The 13,062-nt window shown below is 39.5% G+C and overlaps 1 non-coding gene across 1 annotated transcript; it reads right to left on the bottom strand.

Moving 5' to 3' along the window:
* Positions 1 to 1,808: 1,808 nt before the first annotated feature.
* Positions 1,809 to 1,915, bottom strand: LOC112086062. Its single transcript, XR_002899286.1, has one exon. It is a non-coding gene; the product is annotated as a small nucleolar RNA R71 (small nucleolar RNA).
* Between the last annotated feature and the right edge of the window lie 11,147 nt (positions 1,916 to 13,062).

Below are 13,062 nucleotides of genomic sequence, written 5' to 3'. Positions count from 1 at the left end.
CAACCTTGATTAAGAGATATCTTGCAGATTTAATCATCTGAAATCTGTTTCTTATCATTGCATCCTCTCATCTTTGCTTCTAATCATGATTAACATTACCTCTTGCAAAGGAAATAGTGTGTTCATAATGATTAGTGAGTAGTCACCTTTTAAGTTTCTAGGTGTTTAGATTAGGGTGCTTAGATGCTTGATTTATGATGTTTAGGTTCGAGATTCTCATTTCCTTTCCTTAGTTAGCTGCTCTTAATGCTAGATCTTTGCACATCACTCTGATCTAGACCTTAGGCATTTCTCTACCACAAGGGTTTGATGAAATGCCTGAAAGAGCAAAGCTAAGGGTTTATGCCTTTTTCATCATGAGAGTGATAGTTAAATGCATAAATGACATATTAGAACTGTTTCTTAATGCTCGTTGACTCATTTTTCACAAATGAGAATTTGGTTTTAAAATGGATTAGTGTAGAGGTTAATGCCTTCATGAGAGGATTAATCTAGATTAGAGTTCTAAGTTAATTGGTTTTGAGATCATGTGATTACTTGTTGCATCTTTCTGTGTAAGATTCAGTGTTCTATTAAGTAGAAACTGTCTGGTCATGATTAGAATTGAAACTTTATGCTTGTTGATTGGTTAATCTTGCTTAAGCTGAATTAATCTTGATTAAGTGGTTTGCAAAGGGATTATTGTCATGGGAATGAATTAATCTGCTTTTGAAGTGTAGACTAAAGAGTAACAAGTGTTGCATTATGTTCTTAGCATCATGAATCAACATTGAAAGCACCCTAATCAATGATCACATCTAGAGGTTTATCTTTCATCATCTATATTATCATCATCATCTTGTTTGTTTAGCTTGCTTTGTTTACATCTTTATCATTGCTTGTTTGTTTCTTGTTTATGTTTACTTTGTTACTTGTTACAAAAACCTTTCTTGTTTAACTTGACTTAAGAACTTTCTTATAAACTAGTGCCTAACTACCACACATATGGATTTGACACCCTTTATGCTACAACAGCAAAGGGATTGATAACCCTCTAAGAACCTAAAAAATTCTTAGTATCAATTGGCGCCGTTGCCATATTGTGTGGGGATTGTTAGCATTGGTTTCTGATATAGTTTTTGAGATCAAGTTTAGTTTACTGATTCCCTTTCAAGTTCTGTCTTTGTTTTCAGGTGTGTGATCACAAGAGGTCAACTTAGAAGACAAATAGAAAGAGCTGATCACTTGAACAGATTGGGAATGGATCAGCAAGTTGGGATTGAGCACCAGACTCAAGAAGATGCTCACGGTCAAGGAGCTGGTATTGGAGCTAATGGGAACAGAAATCAGGTTCCACAGGATCAGGTCTATCAGGGACAAGCTCAGGGTAATCAGAACCAAAACCGGCCTCAGGTTAATCAACCAGAACCCCACCCAAAGCCACTTAGGCGTCAAGAGCCTCCACTTGTCTATGTAAGAGAGAATGACCGAGCAAATGCACACCAATACAGGGCCGGCATTCAAGCTCCACCGGTTCAGAACAACAATTTTGAAGTGAAGGCTTCTTTGCTCAACATGGTCCAGAACTCTAAGTTCCATGGCTTACCAATGGAGGATCCTTTGGAGCATTTAGATCAGTTTGACCGAGTATGTGATCTCACAAAGATCAATGGTGTATCTGAAGACAGCTTCAAGCTTAGGCTTTTCCATTCAGCTAAGGAGACAAGGCACACCAATGGGAGAAGAACCTACCTAGAGGTTCAATACAAACTTGGGAGCAGTGCAAGCTTGCCTTTTTATCTAAGTTCTTCTCAACTTCTAGAACAGCCAATCTAAGGAACAAGATTTCAAGCTTCACTCAGCATTCTAATGAGACATTTGGAGAAGCTTGGGACAGGTTTAGAAGCTTTACAACTCAGTGCCCACATCATGGCTTTTCAGAAGCCTCTCTCCTTAGCACTTTGTATAGAGGAGCTGTTCCCAAGCTCAGGGCTCAGTTGGACACAGCATCAAATGGAAATTTCTTGCCAAAAGAAATCACTGCAGCTATGGAACTTGTTGAGAACCTAGCCATGAGCCAAGACATTTATGGGAAGACTATGACCGAAGTTATAGAGGAGAAAGTTCTAGTGTACAACAAGGGCTGGAAAAGGAAGTAGAAGGGTTGAAAGCTGAGTTTGCAAAACTGAAAATGATCACTCAGCAACCTGTACACTATGTATGTGAAGCCAATGACCAAAGTTGCTTTGCAAATATCAATGAAGCTGGTCTTGCTCAAGAGGAGTTGCACTTCATTGGGAACCAGAATAAGTTTCAAGGGTACCCTCCTCAAGGCTTTGCTCAAAAGAATCAGTACTAAGGCAACTTCCAAGGTCAACAATCTTATCAGCCACAAGCGGTTCAGGCGCAAGGGAATAACTTCACAGACCAAGTCAGCTTTCAGCAACAAAAGCCTCCACCTCCTGGATTCGGTCAGCCACAGTTTCAGCAGGGTTCTATGCCACAGAAAGGTCCTGATATAAGTATTGTTCTCCAACAGCTTTTACAAGGAAAACAAAAGCTTGATTCCAAGTGTCTTGACCTGACTTCTAAGATGGAGACACTAGGCTCTGAACTTAAGACTCTTAGAAAGAACAAGGGCTTCTGCACTTAAGAAACTCAGGTCTCTCTTCCTGACAAAGTTGTTCAAAACCCCAAAGATTATTGCAATGCCATCTACTCAGATGATGATTACTCATTTTCTGCTCAAGAGATTGAATATCTCCTTTATGGTAATGTCTCTGATGGATCTAGTCCTAACAATGTGGAAGAGGGCGCTATTATAGAAGACTTTATGAGCTTGTTACCTGATCTCAATGAGGACATTGAGAAAGAAAATAGGAGAGGGGGGGGGGGGTGGGGCGCAGCCTATGCCTTTGTTGAGAAATGGAACAATTCAGGGGATGCTGTAGCAAAGAGGCAGCCGGTTGATCAAGCACAGACAAAGGATGATGTCTCCAACCTATATTCATCAAAGATGAAGCCTACATCACTCCCAAAGCTGGGTAATCCAGGGAAATTTACTATCTCTTGCACTCTTGGGAAGTTCAGAGTTGAGAATGCCTTGTGTGATTCAGGCTCAAGTGTAAGTGTAATGTCTATGAACATGATGGAGAGGCTGGGGATCAAGAACTTAAAAGACTATCCTTCTCCAATCACTTTTGGAGATTCTAACTCAAAGAAACCTCATGGGCTGATAGTGAACTATCCATTGAAGGTGGGTGAGTGCATAGTTCCAAATGATTTCATAGTCATGAAGATGAAAAAGACCAAGGAGCTTCCACTTTTACTTGGAACTTCATTCCTTAACACAACTGGTGCAAAGATTGACTTTGATACTCAAAGAGTGGTGCTTACAAAGGTGGATAAGGATGTCTCTTACCCTGTTAAGCCTCCTTTAGCTGAATTTCGTGGATCAGCTGTTCAAGAGATAAAAGAGCCAAAGGTGCTTGAGATGCATTATGTGGGAAGTGTTGGCATTTTAGGAGGAACTAAACCCCTCCCAGCTATGGATAAAGGAGAAGATGCCCACATCAACTCTATCTATAAGAAGATGGAGAGCCTGCCATTAGAATAGAAGATATCTTGCTCTCATGGTCTCTTACACTTGATGATCTAAAGATGATGAACACCAAGAGTGATGGCTCAGCATCAAAATACAAGAGCATTGAACCTGACGTATAAGCTGGATTGCAATGGGAAATCAGGACTGTTTTCTAAGGTCAGGGCATGTCTCACAAAGGCAATCATTGACAAGGACCCTGATTGCATTTAAGAGCTGATGCAAAAGGGTCTAAAGCATGAGTTAGAGGAGAAAGGGTCTGATGGTTCTCCAAGGGAGCAGAGCTCAGCTTTCATGCTTAAGATAATTGACATGTTCAGGAGCATCAGTGCTCCTCCTCACCCCAACTAAAGAAAGGTTTTACAAAGTAAAATTTAGTGACTTCAAACAAAGTGCTCTTGGGAGACACCCCAAGCTTATCCTTGTATATAATCTTTTAATCTCTTATCTTTATGTTTTTAGGATGTTTTGATGTGGTTTGTGGAGTGTGTTCAGGTTACAGAAGGACTTGGTGTTGTTTGGCCTTAAGAAATGGTGGACAAGAGGAAAAGAAATGAAAATTTGGCTAAGTATATAACTTGCCACGGTCTGTGCCATGGCTTACACTTAAGCGTGGCAATCTCTTTTTACTTGGCTGAATTCACTCTGCAGTTGCCATGGGAGGTGTGCCACGGGTCTAACAAGGCGTGGCACACTGGTTTACACAAGAAAATGTTGTTCGGCATTTGCCATGGCAAGATTGCCACGCCAAGGAATGAACCGTGGCAAGTCAAATTTTGAACACAAACTCACTCGGGATCTGCCACGGGAAGACACAGGCGTGGCAAGATGAAGTCTGAACACCAAGTTGCTCGGGATCTGCCATGGAAGGAACGCCACGGGGAGAGTCAAGGCATGGCAATGTGTTAAAGGAAAAATAAGAAGAATGCCACGGGTTGTCCCGAGGAGCTTCCAATGCGCGGCAACATGGCGTGGCAAGGGAAACAATGCACAAAAACAAGCTCCAACCCTCACTACAAGCACGTTCAGATCAGTGCAAGGAGCAGCATCAACACAAGGACACTTCCAGTGATGTTTAGCCTCCTAAGATGCCCAATTCCACTCCTCCCTTCCATCAAAAACAAATCTGGTAACACTCCAAACTTCTTTGTAAATATGCATCTAGTCTTTGATTTTGCATTTTGTTTTCTGATTTATTCTCTTTCTCATACTTTTATAACACAAGGGACTGAGTTATTTAAGTGTGAGAGAGGGATTTTTTGTTGGCTCATCTTGTTTTCTTTGATCTTATTTTCCATTTTGAGTCTTGAGTCTCATTCTTGATCATGCAATCATCTAAGTGCATATAAAAACAAAAAAAAAAAATGAAAAATCTGAAAATTTTTCTCAAAAAAATGTTCATGTAGTTGCATTCACATTTTAAGGATTGAGTCTAGCTGCATTCATATAGGGTTGCATCACTTGCATGGGAGTAATGATAGGTTTCCTTGAGAGAAAATCACATTAATAGTTTGATTCAGTGCCCAAGTTGTTAGGTCTCTAATGCTTTCATGACTTGAAAATTTGTGAGATTGTTGATGCACGTTGAATTGAACTTAGTCCTAATTAAGTGATAACCCTGAACTTGAACTTGCAATTATCATGTGATGCATGCTTGAATGAACTTGTGGATACCTTATATATATTTGAGCTAGAAACCCCATTTTAACCACTCTTTTCCTTAGCTCAAATAGCTGACTCTCATCACTGGAGCAGTTACCTCACCTTAAACCAAACCCATTCTTTCAAGCCAATGTTTGTGTGTGAATTGTGAGGCCACCAAGGACCAAACTTAGCAAAAAGTGTTAGGCTTAGAGCGACAAGGGTTAGGGTTCATGTAGACTAGTTCCAACATCAAGGAACTAACTAGGTCTAGGCTGAGAGATAAGTGAGGAAGAGCGGTTTCTTGGTGAGAGTTCTGAGAGAAAAAAGATTTTGAGAGAGAAAAGAGAAAGAGTGTGAATATGAGAGTGATAAGAGCAAAGGGTTTTAAAAGAAAAGAAAAGGTTTTGGGTCTTGTGTTTGAAAAGAAAAGAAAGCTCTAAGTGTTTTGAAAAGAAAAGTTTCTAACCTCTAAAGTGAAAAGAAAGGAAAAGATTCCAAAGGCTCATGTTTTTGAAAAAGAAAGTGAGAGGTTAGAGGAATCAATTGAGAAATGAGAGCTAAGTGTGAAGAAAGATCCCAAAACCAAAGTCTGTAAATGAAAAGAAAACCCCTTTTTGAGAGATGAAAATGAGTGAATAAGAGAGAGTGTGAGGTTCATGAGAGGGTGTTTAGAGCATCTTAGGCAATTGGGTAGATATATTCTAGCCCTTGTATGCATCGGTTGCTTTATATCTTTAGCATTTTGCCAATGTTTGATCATTCAGTTAGAGATTCCTTGTGCTGAACTGAACCCACATGTGCATATAATGAGATCATTTTTATCTCATAACCTCATCCCTTGGCCAAGCATGTTTGTTTGAGTATGCATCATTTTTATTCACTTGGTTACTGATTAATGAATGTTAAAGGCCTGAGGAAAATGAGAACTTGTGGAGATCCTGGTTTTAACTTGATGCACTAAGTAAAGTCATGCATGCAATTTAGACTTAGCAACTTGGACATTGAGTGTGAATTCTTTTTGCTCTCCATAGGAAATGTGAATTCCAAAACTCACAACCCTCTCTCTCATTTGTTCTCTTTGCTTGAGGACAAGCAAATGATAAGTGTGGGGGGAGTTGATATATTCATAAATTGCATCATTTAGTGTACATATTTAAGTCCAAATCATTTCTCATTTACACACATTTTAGGTCTTTAGGCATTGTTTTAGGACTTAGGAGATTGCATTAGGTCGAAGAGAGTTTTGCATGATTTGAAGTGTTAAACAGGTGCTTTTGGAGCCTATTTGGAGTAGAGAATGTGATTCAGATGAAGAAATGGAGTTGAAATGATCAAAAATGGTGTAGAGGAGCAATTTTGAGTCTCTCGGCAAAATGCTGTACCGATGGTCGAAGATTCTCAGCTAAAATCCATACTGCGGGTAGATCTCTCGGCCAAAACACGTACTGGCTGGTTAGGTTTCTCGGCCAAAAATCTCCGGTGCAGATACATCTTATAAATCACGTTACCGGAAGCTTTTTCCGGCCGATTCAGCCTCCGGAGTCTTCAGCGAAGATCAAGATATTGAGTCTAGATTCTAGAACAGTTAGAATCAGGGCATTTTAAGCAGTGAGATGAACGATATGGTCACCCGAAGACGAACCTATCCCGAACTCATTCCGGAGAAATCCGATAAGCCTCAAAGACGTTGTTACCGGGAAGCCTTCCCCTCCGATATGGTTTCCAGAGTCTTCATGAAAGTTTTAGAGCACTGAGTCTAGTTTCAAGACCGCTAGGAATCATGATATTTGGAGTCGTGAGCTAGGAGATATTGAACCAGAAGGAAGCCATGTCTAGAAGCTGATTTGGACCCATGCAATGCACCTCAGAGATCAGCCCTCCGGGAACCATTGAACTCCCCGGATGAAATTGAGTTCTTCATCAAAGTTTGATATGGTTGAGTCACCTTTCCTTTGGACTTGGGATTGTGTCATTTGGAGTTGGGAGCTGAAAGTTACATAGAACAGAAGAGAGGCATGTCATTCCGGGTTCAAAGAGCTTCCTGAGCACTAAGTGTTTGAGGAAGCCACGGGAACATGATGCGTGTCAACTGCGTGAGGGAACAAATTTTACCCTTAACAAAAACAAATGAAAGCCGCAAGTGCACAGCTAATCAGTTGTAGTATTTAGGGATCGAATCCACAAAGATTTGTGTGCCTGGTATTCTTCTACGATTTCTAACTTTATGTCTAGACTAGATTGGTTTTAGAGGTTGGTTGTTTGTCACGGATTAAACTAAAACAAAAGAAAGCAAATAAATCTATCCTAGAAAGCAAGTAGAAAAATCGAATGAAAGCAAATGAAACAAGCAAAATATCGAACTAAAGTAAATAAAGTGCAGATCTAAATAAACAAGTAAAAATCGATTGGTTTGTAAACTATGGCTAAAAATGCTGAGCTTTCAGGAACTCTACAGGGATCATAATCGGTTTTAACACTAGGGATGATAGATTGGGATTGACGGATATCAAAATATAGGGTTATAGAGCTAGAGTACGGCGGTATGACTACATCACTATCGTGATCATAACCAACTGTTTCTTGCAACCCTGACCAGTAGGTTTCCACTCTGGCCCTGCAAGGGAGAGAACGCAAGAGCTGCACAAGACTCGTCAATATTCACGATCTCGCCGCAGGTAGGTTTCCACTCCTACAAAAAAATCGCCTGTTTCATTCTAGGTCTGATACTTTATGAAAACTTTCGCAACACTAACTATCTAGATCATATACTAGGTGATCAATCAAGCATACATGCAATAAGAACGAGAATAAACAGAGAACAAAGTTAAAATCTCAGATCTATAAACCTAGATGTCTTAATCGATTATGAGAGCCCCTTTCGGGAACCCTAAGCCCAACTCGGGATCTACTCAGACATAGCTGAGGCACTACAAGAAAACAGTTAATTAACGACTACGGTTTGCGACTGATAATGTAGTCACTAAATTTTGTGACTACGTAATGACTGATTAACGATGACCCTACGACTGCGGAAAATCAGTCGCCAAAATGTCGCTAAATAGTGATTGCGAATGTCGTCACTTCTTAGTCGCTATCTAACGACGGATTAGCGACTAATATGTAGTCACGATTAATCACTCGCTAAAACGTCGATAAAGTTGCGACTAATTTGCGACATATGCGGCGAGTCGGTATTATTTAACACGTGTAATACGTTTTAGGGTGGTTGTACTGGTTTTTCGCGACGAACCGTTGGCAGTCGCAATATAGTGACAAAACAGTCGCATATTAGTCGCAAAATTTTCTATATATTGAGATCCCATCTACCTTCTACTTCATTAGTATGCTTGCTATCATTTTGGTAGTTACTTTATAAAATTCCTTTAGCTGTAAGAAATATTTCTTACAAAAAAGGTGAAAAAAGAGTTAAGAAAAAAAAAACTCTTATAATAGAAAGAGAGTTATAATTTTAATTTCCAAAATGTCTGGAAATTATAATTATAATAATTTTAGAGCTTGGATGTATAACCGAATCGATGAAAAGACGGGTAATTTTTCGGATGCGTTTATAGAAGGAGTGGAGCAATTCATGAATTTTGCAAATAATCAGACTATAACACAAAACAATTGTGGTAAATTTTTCTGCCCTTGTAGTGTATGCAAAACGACAAGTTTTTGTTGGGGAGTAAGATTTGGAATCATCTATACAGTAAAGGGTTCATGCCAGATTATTATGTTTGGTATAAGCATGGGAAAGAAATAACTATGGATTATGGAACTAGTTATAATAACAGTCATCTAAGTGGGAGTGAAGAAAAAATGGATAATATAGCTGAAGATAGATATGTGGATATAGTGAATGATGCATTTTGTGATAATTTTCGTCAAGATGATAGCTATTGTCTAGATGAGAGTAATGAAAATGTAGAAGAACCTGTACGTAACCATCCCAAAAAGTTTTACGACTTGTTAGAACCTGTACGTAACCATTTGATGTTGAAGATGCAGAACCAGCTGATGAATTTCAGTGTAACTTATCATCCTCAGATGATGATGAAGATGAAGATGAACCTTACTAATTATTTTGTTTAAACTAGTTGATAATATGATGAAGATTAAGATGAACATTACCAATTTCATTTTTTTAAAAATTGTTTAAATCATTTGATATTAGTTGATATTATCAATTTAACTAAATCAAAATTAAACCAGATTAAGATTAATCTTAAAACCAAATTAAACCCTAAAACTAAACCATATCAAACCAGATTAAAATTTGGTTAACCCATAAAACCTAATTAAACCATACTTAACCAAAATTAACTCACTAACCCTAAATTAACCCGAAGCCCACTAACTAAATCCTAAGCCCACTAACTAAAATTAACCCACTAACCCTAAATTAACCCGAAGCCCACTAACTAAATCCTAAGCCCACTAACACTTAACAAAATTTCTTCTTCCCTCTAGTCGATCTAAACGACTAAACCCTAATTCCTTTTTCTCTTCTCTCGATCATTCCGCCTCTTCTCTCACACCGATTCTCTCTTCTCAACCTGTTTTTCGATTCTAAGTTCTAACCCACACCGATTCTCTCTTATCTTCACTCTTTCTCTCTTCTCCACCGATCTGAAACCCACAAACCGATGGTTACTCGTCGTTCGAAGAAAGGAAGAGGAGGTGGAAAGGCATCGACTGCAAAGACGCCTCTCCCAAGTCGATACGCCTTCACTCCGTCGCCGTCTAACCAGTCTCCACCACCGCTTCAGCCGGAGAGGGCACCGTCGATCTCGGTGACCATCAGAGAATCCTGAACGCTTTTCTTACACAACCAGGAAGGGAAGCTTTCACCACAGTCCTATCTCCTTTACCGAAGCCTAATACAACATGGTAATGCTTTCATTTTCAGCTTGTATTGCTTAGTTTAGTTGTTTAGGTTTGAACTTGATTGGGTGTGGAACTCGGATTAGGTTTCAACATGGTATGCGACTTCATTGCTTAGTTTACAAATTTAGGTTTGGAACTTGATTTTAGGTGTTGTATGCGAATTCGTTGCTTAGATTAGGTAACAATTATGTATGTTTTGATAACTGGTAACTTGTTTGTATCTGAATTTGTAGGTTTGGTCGGGACAAATCTAAACTTACCCGAAAGATCACCAAGATCTTTACAAACAAGTTCGACGGTCCCTTTTACAGCTGGACCTGTGTGCCTCGAGAGAGACAAGAACGGTACTTCATTGAATTTGCGGTAAGTATTTCATTCTTATTCTCATTTGTTTCTTTGATGATTTTCAGTCATTTTAGGCATTTGAAGCAGTTGTTTGTTTGAGTCGTTTGAGTTATTTATAGCAACTGTTTGTTTGCTTCATTTAAAGTTATTGAGGCATTTCATTCTTTGAGTTAGTTGAGGCATTAGATTAGATGTTTCTTAGTTTAGGTTCGCTTAAAAGATCTTCTACTCATTTGATTCATTTGAGGCATTTTAGGCATTTGTGGCATAAGACTTCATCGTTTCTTCTCCTTTGATTAATTTGACTTGTTTTTTTCACTCGCTAATACCATTTTCTATGTTTCTAATGTAGAAAACACACACCTGGGATCCATTAGTAACCGGTGTTGTCCAAGAAAAGTTTGAGAGCATTTGTCTCAATCGGATGAAGGATATGGTGAGCAAGGCAAGGACTACTCGGGAGCAGCCCAACTGGATTGGCGACACTCTCTGGAAACAAATGAATGAATACTGGAACACTGAAGAAGCCAAGGAAAAGAGTGCCACTACATCAGCTGCAAGGATGTCTGAACGTGATGGTCTTGGACCTCATGTCCACTTCTCAGGCCAGAAGTCGTACATACAAATCCAACAAGAGATGGTTAGTTCTCTTCCCTTTTCATTCATCACTTATGTCTATACATCTTTAAACTCTTTTGTTTGACTTTTTTTTTCATTGCAGGAAGAAGAACTTGGAAGGCCGGTGAGTCTTGGTGAAGTTTTCATCAAGACTCATACAAAATCGGATGGCACTTTTGTAGACCGAAAGTCCAAGACGGTGGCTGAAGCGTAAAGAAGAAACTGGAAGAAAAGATGGCTGATCTTGGGGTAGACTCCGAGACTTCAGATGGTACATCACCGCCTGTGGTGCTGTCCGTAGAAGAGGAAAATGAACTCTTTCTTCAGGTAAATACTTTTTTTACATTGTCTTTTATGATATGCTTTTATTCTTTGGATTTTGACAGTTCTGTTATTCTAATACTGTTTTGCAGGCGACTTTCACAAATGAAAGAGGCATTCCTTATGGAATTGGAAGCCTCTCACAAACGACTGGAAAAAGGAAGTACCCAGGAACCTCGGCAACATACAAGGGTCTCGAGGAGCAGCTTCAAGAAGCTCAACGCCTAATAGAAGAACAAGCAGATCAGAACTCAAGGCGTGAGGCAGAGCTTCTCAAAGTTTCTGCTGAGCAACAAGCCAGAATCGACAAGTTAGCTCTGGTGGAAAGGTACTTGACTCATACTGATCCAGGGTTCTTAGATTTTGTGGCTGCAAATCAAGTTTCAAGTAATCCAATGCCTTCACCTAATCACTCTACAACTCCGTAGGTTCTGGTTGGCCTCTGTTTTTCTTTGCTCCTTTATTCTCTTTAAGAACTTATCACAATGATATGCTATGTATTATTTGGGTATTTTGATCACAATGTTTTGGAACAATGTCTATTTTGGTATTTTGGAACAATGCCTATGTTTAATGTAATATATATTTGCTTTTACAAGTTCTTCTAATTATTTGATTTCGAGTTTAGCTTTTTGGTGTAATGAACAAATTTGATCAAATGAAAATAGGAAATATAATGGATTACCAAACCTGAATCCGTTTGATCAAATGAAAGTATGAAGGTTCTCTCTAAAAACGACCTAAATGACAAGTATTTATAGTCTTCAATACTCCATGGTCTCTAGGATTCCAGAATTGAGGCTGAGAATGACTTTGGTCTTCAGAAATATGGGCTTTTAATCGGAGTTGGCCGGCCGCGGTCGGGAATAACGTGACCGCGGGAGATAGGTGGTTAGCCGCGGTCGAGAAGCTTGTGACCGCGGGGAATGGGCTGGTGGCCGCGGTCGCGTGACTTGCTGGCCGTCTTTGAGTGGCTCCGGGCTAATGGAATATCTTGAGATTCAACCGTTGGAATGTCTCCAAACCAAGTCCATTTGAAAGCTGGTTGATTCTTCTATAAGTTGTCCAATTTTGAGGGTGATCAGACGGTGAGAAGGTCTTTTTCTCTCGATGAGAGTTCTGACGGTCTGCATTTATCCAAAAGAGTCTTTTTGTTCTAATTTGTGCCTCTTTATCCCAAATTACCTGAAAAGTCTTTTAAAATCCGGAAACATAGAAATCCTTTGAAAACCTTTGAAAATGGAGTAAAAACACATGTAAAAGATATTAAAGTGATCTATAAAAATGGTTAAAATCTGGTGTTATCAGAACATTGCCACGGTAACGTTGTGGCAAACTTGCATTTAGTTTGGGATTTGGCATGGCTGTTTACCACGGCAGAACCAAGGAGTGGCAACAAGTGTTTAAGGAAGCAAGATCATTCGGTTTTAGCCACGGCTTCATTGCCACGACTAGTTGTGTAGGCATGGCAATTTCCTAACTACACAAGAAGACTGCCCTGTAGTGCCACGGTTCACTTGCCATGGGAGATCACAAGGCGTGACAAACCCATTGTTCTTGAACACAATCCCAGAAATTATGCCATGGAAAACTTTGTTCTTAAAGTTTGCAACCATTTTCCTTTGACATAGTCTGAATATCACGGCCTGACCTCTTGAACCTCAGGC

The sequence above is a fragment of the Eutrema salsugineum genome, unplaced genomic scaffold (assembly GCF_000478725.1).
Source record: "Eutrema salsugineum unplaced genomic scaffold, Eutsalg1_0 scaffold_24, whole genome shotgun sequence".
Classification (NCBI taxonomy): domain Eukaryota; kingdom Viridiplantae; phylum Streptophyta; class Magnoliopsida; order Brassicales; family Brassicaceae; genus Eutrema; species Eutrema salsugineum.
The sequence above is the reverse complement of the archived record's forward strand: the minus strand, read 5'-3'. Positions and strand labels throughout refer to the sequence as shown.